The sequence below is a fragment of the Pan paniscus genome, chromosome X (assembly GCF_029289425.2).
Source record: "Pan paniscus chromosome X, NHGRI_mPanPan1-v2.0_pri, whole genome shotgun sequence".
Taxonomy (NCBI): domain Eukaryota; kingdom Metazoa; phylum Chordata; class Mammalia; order Primates; family Hominidae; genus Pan; species Pan paniscus.
The window spans coordinates 9243336-9253664 of NC_073272.2; the positions used below are offsets into that span (position 1 = coordinate 9243336).

Sequence of the window (10329 nt, forward strand, 5' to 3'; positions counted from 1 at the left end):
TCCCACTACTGTGTAGACCAGCTCCCTGCAAACGTCATAAAACTCAAATGTTAAATATGAAGGTGAATGAAACACTGCTTCTCAAAACTCTTCTAGTACCCACTAAAATCATTTTGAAAAACAATGTCCTTCTTTGCTTATTTTAAAGTTGGCATCTAAAATTTTTCATGTGCTGAATGCTGGCAAAAGACGTAATTGCCTGCATACTCTCTCTCTCTCTCTATATATATAATTATTAATTGTATAATATTTATATTTTATTTTATTAATTATATAATATAATTATTTAATATATACTTATTGTATGTTAAAATATTAATATAATATATTAATATTTTAAATATATTTAAATGAAAATATTGGACCTGCAGATTCAGGTCATTCTATTTATGAAATCCTGACTAGTTGAACTCATACATATCCCTTAGGACATTTGCTCTTAAGGTTTAGTGCCTATTCCTAGCTACATGAGTCTAGAAATAGTTGCTGAATTATTATTATTATTAATTTTGTAAGTGTAGCCGGCAATGCATTATTTTGAAAAATTATTGTTCAAAGTCCACAGTTGACATTAACGTTCACTCTTAGTGGTGTACATTCTATGGGTTTTGACTAATGTATAATGACATGTAGCCATCATTATAGTGTCAGACAGAGTAGTTTGACTGCCCTAAACATCCTCTGTGCTCCGCCTATTCATCCACTCTTCTCTTTCCCCAAACTCCTAGCAAGCACTGATCTTTTTATTGTCCCCATAGTTTTGCCTTTTCCAGAATGTGGTCTAGCTGGAATCATAGTCTGTAGCCTATTCAGACTGGCTTCTTTCACTTAGTAATATGTGCTTAATGTTCCTCCATGTCTTTTCATGGCTTGACAACTCATTTATTTTGAGCACTGAATGATATTCCATTGTATTCATTCACCTACTGGATGATATCTTCATTGTTCCTTAAGTTTTGGTGATTATGAATAAAGCGGTAGTAAACATCTGTGTTCAGGTTTTTTTTTTTTTTTTTTTTCAATTGCAAGATTTAATAGAGTGAAAACAGAGCTCCCATACAAAGGGAGGGAACCCAAAGAGGGTTGCCGTTGCCAGCTTGAATGCCTGGGTTTATATCCCAATCATTGGCCCTCCCGCTGTGCTCTCAGGCGATAGATGATTGGCTATTTCTTTACCTCCTGTTTTTGCCTAATTAGCATTTTAGTGAGCTCTCTTTACTACCTGACTGGTCGGGTGTGAGCTAAGTTGCAAGCCCCATGTTTAAATGTGAATGCAGTCACCTTCCCAGCTAGACTTAGGGATTCTTAGTCGGCCTAGGAAATCCAGCTAGTCCTGTCTCTCAGATCCCCCTCTCAACAGGAAAACCCAAGTGCTGTTGGGGAGGTTGGCCAACTACCGCTCTAACTGCTTCCTGCCGAATTGGGGCATAGTAGGGGTTGTGCAGTTGAGATTTCCTCGGGAGGGACGCTTTCGATGTCATTAACATCGGAGCATGGGCTAGCAGACTGGTCCAGGGGTCCGCGGTAGATCTTAGTCATGGACTGCATCTGGGGCTCCATTTGAAGAACCATTTGTAGCTTTACAGCTTTGATTCTGAAAGAGACAAACTTAACAAGGAGGTTAAAGATACAGGGTCCAAAGAGGAGTAACAATATTATAGCTGGTAGAGGTCCTAAGAAGGGAGAATCCAGGGCATCCATTGGCTGAGGAAGCCCCAGGGTCCGGTGTTTTGAAGCTCCTCTGCTCTATGTTGTATTTGATCTCGAATTTCTTTAACTTTCTCGGTGACGATTTCGGATTGATTAACATAATAACAGCATTCTTCCCCTAAAAATAAACATGTTCCCCCTCTTTCGGAGGTTAGCAAGTCTAAAGCTCTTCGATTTTGAAGGACCACTGCTGCTAGGGAGTTAAATTGATCTTGCAAGGTGACCAGGGAGTCGGCGACCTGTTCCATGTCACCATTTAGTTCTTGAGATAGTTTGTAGTAGAACTGAGTAGAGGTTGTGATGCCATCAATGTCAGTACCTAGTCTGCCTAGCACTCTTGCTCCAACAACAAAAGGAAGAATGGGTACTCTTTTGTTGCCGGGCTTAGGTGTGACATAATTGTATAAATCTTGTTCAGTGTAAATGGTCATAGGGACAGTAAGAATGAGAGGACGCACATAGATTCTGAAGGGCCATTCAAACAACGATAGTCTGAGGTACCACAGACAAAAAATATTCCTGAGGGTAGGCAGACTATTTGTGTGGGAGGAGTTACCCACCTGATGCATTGGGAGTTGGTTGTGTCTATAGTATTGTTAAATTTTACACAGGTAAGGTTTGAGGTATGGGTTATCTCCAGATTGGAAACAAGAGGTCCTACTAAAACGGAAGTGGTGTTTATTTTTGTGCTGGAGTTGTTCCATTGTTCAGGTACAGGGAATGAATGTATGGCCTGAAGTGCAGGGGGAGGCACATCCAACAGTTAGTAGGGTTTTGGGCCGAAACCTTATGGAGCCTAGTGAGGGTAGTATTAAATAAGCTTACCAGCCGAGTATGGGTATGGAGGGTTTCATGTAGTTTTGAGAGATCTAGTCCTTTGTAGGGGCTGGGGGTACTTTGTACCCAGGTCAGTTGGGAGATTATTTCCTTTATGTGTTTTTCTCTTGCCTGATCTTGAACTCCACCCCCATCAGACATACCGTTATGGGTGAAGTAAGTCCAACAGACTGGCTCCAAGTCCTCCAGGACAACTAGGATTAATCATTTTCCCTGTCCAATAATGAGTATTTGCATGCATGCAAAGAGTTGCAGAGTTATAGCCACTCTTGTGGGGCATGTGGGTGTGGGCCATGAAGGTGGGGTTTCCTTTAGATATACTCCTATACGATGGGACATCAATATTTCCGGGAAGCCGCATTCTTCAGGAAACTCTTGGTAAGGGGAGCTACTGGTTGTACAGCAGCATGGAGGGGGTGCAGTGAGAGTGAAAGGGGATACTGCCTTTGGTAGGGAAAGGAGGCAGAATCCTTTAGTTTAACTTGAACAGGACGGGCATTCTTTGCTCGTCCATATGTCCTTCTGTTGCCTAGACTTCAGGATTAATTCCTTCCTCAAGCAGGGGACAACAAACGGGTGTTCCTTCTCCTATGTTCAGGTGTATAATGACTCCTGCTTTTGCTAGAATGTCTCTCCCTAACAAGGGAATAGGGCTTTCAGGCATAATTAGAAAAGCATGTGAAAAGAGTAAAGTTCCCCAGTCACAACTTAGTGGCTGGGAGAAGTATCTAGTGACTGGCTGCCCTAGGACCCCTTGGATAGTGACAGATCTGGAGGACAGTTGTCCGGGACAGGAGAGTAAGACTGAGAAGTCCGCGCCAGTGTCCAGGAGACAGTTAACCTCCTGGCCCTCAATGGTCAAGCATACCCGGGGCTCTGTGAGGGTGACGGCATGGGCTGGCGCTTGCCCTGGGCACCCTCAGTCCTGCTGCTGGATCATCTGGTTAGTGGCTTCTGACTCAGAGGACCTTCGTCCCCTGAGTCAGTTGGCCTTCCAGTGATTCCCTTGACATAAGGGGCATGGACGAGGGGGCAGCTTATTTCCACTTGGACAATCTTTTTTAAAGTGTCCTTGTAGACTGCACTGGAAGCAAGCCCTATTAGGCAATTGATTTGCCCAGCTATTCCCTTTTCCAGAGCCTCCAAAGTCCGCTTGCCTGAGGTCCATGACTAAAGTGGTGGCCCTTTTTTTTTTAACCCGTTTGTCCCATTCTGCCTGCTCCTGCTGATCTCTATTATAAAAAACTGAGGTTGCCAAGTTCAATAGGGTTTCTAAGTTTTGCTCTGGGCCTAAGGCGGACTTTTGAAGAATACCCATTGTGATTTTTTCCTCAATCACCTGGGAGGAAACATCTATTGTCCTGTCCTGAAGGGAGTTCCTCCTAGGTCTGGTCAGACCTTTATATGGTAATTAATATTTAAATCCCCTGTAAGGAAATCTGCTGGGTTAAGGGAATTACCAGTGGTTAGAGTTAAATTACCTTTTTCTAAAAGAATAGCCCCATACTTTAAGATTTTTGAGTTAGTAAGCTACCTTTTTTGACTTAGAATAATTCTAAACTGGTGAGGTGTGCTCACAAAGAGGTTTCCTCTAAAAGTTATTTTTCTACTTTCTTCCATTAGCAAAGCAGTTGCCGCTACAGATTGAATGCATCTGCTGGTTACTGGGTTAAGGATTTTTGATAGGAAAGCTACGGGTTGTCAGTGGTCTCCGTGTTTTCAGGCTACGCCCTTGTTTACGCTGACAACAAGGTAGTATTGGAGTATTACAGGGTCACAGAGAAGACCCTCAATTATCAATTATAGGTTTAAATTTACCCTGGCTTTTAAAGGAATAGGGCACACTGTTTTTTTACTATTTCTCTGTCTTTCTTTCTCTCTTTGACTCCCTCTCTCTCCTCTCTGTCTCCCTGTCTCTCCTCTCTGTCTCCCTGTCTCTCCTGTCTCCCTCTCTCTCCTCTCTGTCTCTCTCTCTCCTCTCTGTCTATCTCCTCTCTGTCTCTCTATCTCCTCTGTCTCGCTCTCTCCTCTTTGTCTCTCTCTCTCTCTCCTCTCTGTCTCTCTCTCCTCTGTCTCTCTCTCTCTCTCCTCTCTGTCTGTCTCCTCTCTGTCTCTCTCCCCTCTTCTCTTAGCCATTACTAACGTGGGGCCCTGGCAAATGTGGTGGGGAATGGGTCCCACATAACTGCCAATGTCGAGAGCTGTATGCCTAAATTGGGAGGGACACCAGGGACAAGACTCCCTGGGTTTATAGCCTAGATGCCTAAGGACGCGGGGTAGAGCTTTCTTAAATCCCTTTGGAGATACAACTTGCTAGAGGAAATGAAAGTCTGAACCATTAGTACCTAGGAGGCAGGGATCAGAGGAAGTAGATTCAGAGGTAAGGAGAATTTTGGGGTGACACTTTCAAGAAAGTCATGGTCAGGATCCTAGAGGTATGAGTCAGAAGGAAAGGTAGGGGCGCACGCATGGGCGACTGTTGAATAGAGACTTCTGACTGCGCCATGAACTCAACCGGCTAATGCCGGGAGTTTGGGATGACAGCTTTCTGCCTCTAGTCGGCCCTCGGCTTCCCCAAGAAAATTGAAAGTGGAAGCTGGTTCTGGGCAGGCCAACATTCCCAACCCACAAGGGTTGGGGGTTGTTAGAAAGCCCTTCCCCAGACAGCCTCACATCTAAGTCTTAAGTCCAGTGGCCACGCTAATCGTTTTTAACTGGCCGACAGGTGCCTGGTATTTTCCTGCAATTCTAAGGAAGGATAGGACGGAATAGCAAGCGAAAGTGGTCCAATATTACTCACCGCTTTGGAGGTCCCTTCGTGGTCACCAAAATGTCACCAGGGGGTCCTTGCTCCCAGAGATCCCAAGATGGTGGCGGGCAGCATCCAAGATGGCGGAAGGCCGCTTCCAAGATGGTGGCAAGCCTTGTGTTCTCTGACCTGGGGTTCTTGGCCTCACAGATTCCAAGGAATGGAATCTTGGGCCATGTGGTGAGTGTTATAGCTCTATTAGAAGCCATGGGTCACGGAAGACAACTGTGGAACCCAGTGACTAGTGTTCACCTCAATTAGGACGAACCCGGGCACTTAGCCATGCAAGAACAATGGCAAGCCTTTAGCATGATCGGGAGCAGCAATGGGTGCCTTGCTGGATCAGGAGCACAGCAGACACCCTGCCGGATCCAGAGGGATGGAAGTCAGCAGTGGGTCTGCGATGGCAGCAAACAGCAGTGGTGGACAGCGAGCTAAAGCTCAGCTTGAGCCATAGCAAACACAGACCAGAAGAGAGTACAGTTGCAAGATTTAATAGAGTGAAAACAGAGCTCCCACACAAAGGGAGGGGACCTAAAGAGGGTAGCCCACAGGTTTTTATGTGGGTGTAAGTTTTCTACTCATTTGGGTAAATACCAACAAATATGTTTGCTGGATTGTATGGTAAAAGTGATTTACTTTCATAAGGAAATGCTAAACTTCCAAAGTGACTATGCCATTTTGCATTCTGTTTGATGTTTCGTACACTTTTATCTTCACAACCTCCAATGGCATCTGGCACACAGAGGATACTAATCAATATTTGTTCATTACTGAATGACAAGAAGCACCTGGACAGTGTATTTAAAATGTGAATTCCCCAGCTAAATCCCTAGAGATTCTGACTCAGTATGTCTGGAGTGGGTCCTAGGGATCCGCCTGTTCAGTCAGCACCCGGGGAATGCTAATGTGCATGGTCTGGAAACCACAGTTTGAGAAACACTGGAAGCTCATTCTGGCAAACTTCTCTGTGTGGCCATGTCAGACAGGGTGGTCTTGGCCACTTCTGAAAAATGGCAGTTCTTAATTCTCACTATTTCTGTGTCCCTGTGCTCTATATGGTTACTAGGTTGTCTTTAAAATAAACAAGGCTTCCATAATGGGAGGTGAAATTGCTTTTTATTCCAAAAAAGATTTAGTTGAATGAAAGTCAATGAATGTAAATGTAAATTCAGAACAGAGAACATTGGATAAGTATGCAAGACAATGAGGTTGGAAGGGATATATTTTTCAAGCATAACATAGACACTTAAACTCTACAGAAATATTCAAATACCTTCCCGCAACAAATTCAAAACTTGTACAGATAAAAGCCACAGGAAGAATACCCTAAAACAAGGCAGTCTCTTACATAACCACAGTGCAATGATCAAAATCAGGAACTTCATTGATACAATGCTAGGATGTAATCTAGGGACCGATTCAGATGCTACCAATTGTGAGACTGTCCAAAAGCATGCTTCACTTGTCCTGTTTATTGAATCTCTTTTAATCCAGGGCAGTTCTTGAGTCTTGTTATGGCATGAGCACTACCCAACTCTTTTGTAGGACGTCATTAATTAGGGCTTTTCTGATGTCACTTTATGACCAGTTTCAAGTTATGTTATTTTAAAAAATGTTTAAGTTTAAAAGCAATGTATTTATCGTTTAGCTTAAGGTGGATGGCTCAAGGTGGTGGAAAGTGGATGGCTAAAAAGTGTTGGAAAGGTTTCAAGATGAAATTCTGATTTTCTATAGGAGGAAAGATTTTGGTGAGAAATAAAAGAAATCTGTAGGTCACGGGTCTTTCTTCACATTACCACTATCCTAAGCTGAGAGAATAGAGTCTGACATAATTGAATCTTTTTGTTTTTTAACTTTCATCCTCTCTTTTTTGCTTTCCTTTTCCCCATGTTACTAAGATATTGGGGAAACCAAGTGATTTCTCCTATAGAATGTCCACACTGTAGAATTTATAGAATGCTTGTTCCTGCTGTAGTTTTTAAATGGAATTCCCTGCAATATAAAAAATAGTACTCTGGTGATAGAGATGTCAAATCCTGGGCCCAATTCTAGCACAGTTACTTAAGCAAATGTTTTGTAAGCCTTAAGCAAAAATTAAGAGGCACTTGCTGAAAGTCAGCATGGGTTTTCTAAGTACACATTTTGCAAGGTTCTTCACACTTCCTTTTCTTGATGCAAGGCTGGTAGTCTTGACTAAAGTGTTTAGTCATGTTAAATCTGTATTTCAAAAAATGATTGGCAAAACCTTTTTATTTTTAAGGATAGAATTTGCCGTCTCTCAGACACCTCTCCTATGTCAAGAACTTCATGAATGCCAACTGGAATTCTCTCGTGATCCTACAAATCAGAATTTAGAAGTCAGGCAGATTTACATTCAACTCTTAACTTTCCCTCTTTCTAGCTATGAGAACTCAGGTGTGTGAACTAACCTCTTTAAGTCTCAGTTTCCTTATTGGTAAGATAGTGATAATTATAAGACCTGTTTTATATAATGTGTAAAAATTAAATATTGTGAAAATTAAATGCAGGTAAAAATTTTAATATAGTGCTTTGCATATAGTAAGTTCTCAATAGCTGTTTGCTATTAGTTATCAGTGCTTCCATGGCACAGATAAGAAGACTGAGGATCCAAGAGGCTAACTCTCTGGAATAAAGTCTCTCAGCTCCAAATTTGGGAACCATCATCATTTCCATAATATCTTGCTGCCTCCTTGTGGACAAGCCAAAAGAAAATGTGAGCTGAAAAGCCATGTAATTCTACAGATTTGTTTCAAGTTCAATAACCTTCAAAGGTTCTAAAAAAAAATTAATGCCAAAGGTAGTGTATGATGTCTGTAATAGACTGGGTCTTTATTGCCATCTCATCTGTGTGGAAATGGGGCTAAAATGAAGAGATGTTTTTCAGATGGCAAATGAAAATAAACAACTGCAGATAATGCTATAAGTGGGTTAGCATTTTTTTAATGAATAGATTAAAATAAAAACTTAAATTTAAATGATGAGATTTAATTCACAATAAATGCAAATTTCTGAACTTGGTCTCAGAAATAACAACTTTACAAATCCCAGATAAGTTATTTTTAGATCTCGAGCTTGCTGTGAAATGTAAAAAGGGATTTTGGTTTAACTGTTTGAATCCCTCCCTGTTGGCCCTTCAGTGAATTATTTAGTCCATAGTAAGAGAGACGATGGATTCTCCAAGTGGCGGGTCCCAAGCTCAGAGATTCCAGAACAGTGGATGGCACTGAGGAACTCTGCCTTTGTCACTATGGCACAGCATTGAACAAAAACCATGCCCCCTCAAAGTTTGTGCTGTGTTGCAACCAGCTGAAGATAAATCAGAAAATATGATCTGATGTTGTTTTGTAGAGATCTCCTTGTCCTGGGGCTTATTGAGGCAATTCCATGATCATGAAGTAGAACAATGCATACAGCCCATCCAGAAGAGAACCAGAGGACTCCAACTTCTCCATGGAAGCCCCAGAAAGCTGCTTCTGAGTGCTCCTCTCCTTCCTCCCCATCCGGACGTCAAAAGAACCAGTACTAGACCCGATAAGCCTACCTTGGTTGTCACGGGGGTGGTTTGTGTGGTGACAAATGAGACTGTCCCAGCAACTGAAGGTGACTGTTTATGGAATTACATGGAGATGTTGTTATGGGAGCACATATTCAGCCCCTTCTATAATGGGCCGAATTGTGTCCTCCCAAATTCATACGCTGAGTCTTAACCCTCAGGACCTCAGAATGTGGCTATATTTGGATATGGAACCTCTAAAGAGGTAATTAAGGTACAATGAGGTCATATGGGTGGACCCTAGTCCTATCCGACTGGGGTGTTCTCAGAAGAGATCAGGACACAGACACACACAAAGGGACAACCATGTGAGGACACAGAGGGAAGACAGCATCTACACCAAGGAGGGAAGCTTCAGGAGGAACCAGCCCTGAGACACCTTGACCTCAGACTTGCAACCTTCAGAATGTGAGAGAATTCAATCTCTGTCATTGAAGCCCTGCAGCCTATTGTACTTTGTTACAGCATCCCTGGCCGACTAATACAGCTTCTTACAAGGCAGCTCATTTTAACATAAAAAATTGTTGTGTTGAAATCCCAACATACTGAGGCACATCGACACATGAGCTGATCTGCTGATAGTTCACTGTGCCAAATAGACAAAACCAGGGAGCTGTTGTTGAACCCATGGGGCTAGCAGGAAGGTGAGGATTACAAGAGTCTGGATTCTGGACTCTCACCTCCTCCTTCTTTTCCCCACACCTACAATCCCTGAGGATTCTTTGCAAGACAAAGTGTGGAAATCACTGAGCTAGCACAGGTACCTGCAAACCAGAGGCCACTGGAAGCCACACTGGCCCTTCATTTTGAAGAAGGCCCATTGCAACCCGCTCTATTGATTTCAGGGTCCTCTCTGGTTTATGGTTCACATTTGGAAAACTTCTTGTAAAATTAGCTCATTACAAGAGCATACATGCCTCAAAAATTTCCAGCATTCTCCAAGACAGACAGCACTGTGTGTTTTCACATACCAGAATTTTCATCATGGAAGGTGCTCAGTGATGAGTGGAACCTCTCTGAGAACCAGTTTTGAGGTTCTGGGAGCCCAACCACATGGGGTATTCTATTCATGAAGCTGTGGCATTCCTCATGCGGATGAGTTCAGATACCTGATCACCTTTTCCTATACATCATTAAACTTGGATCTGTGTGGCAATGGACTAGATGGCAGTGATATCTTCAGTCATGCTAGGATATCCTTAGGATAGCTACTGCCCTTTGCTGCTGGGTTGAGATGTGCTTCATAACTGTACCCTGCCCAGCCCCTGCCACCCTGGCCCACTCATAAATATTCTCACTTGGGGTCTGTGATATTCTGAATATACACATATATATGATACACACACATACAGAAACACACATACACATATATGTGTGTGTTTTATGCAAGCTTCAT

At 42.7% G+C, this 10329-nt stretch overlaps 1 pseudogene; it reads right to left on the reverse strand.

The window, feature by feature from the left end:
• Nucleotides 1-550: 550 nt before the first annotated feature.
• Nucleotides 551-9754, reverse strand: LOC129395381 (syncytin-1-like; annotated as a pseudogene).
• Nucleotides 9755-10329: the final 575 nt, after the last annotated feature.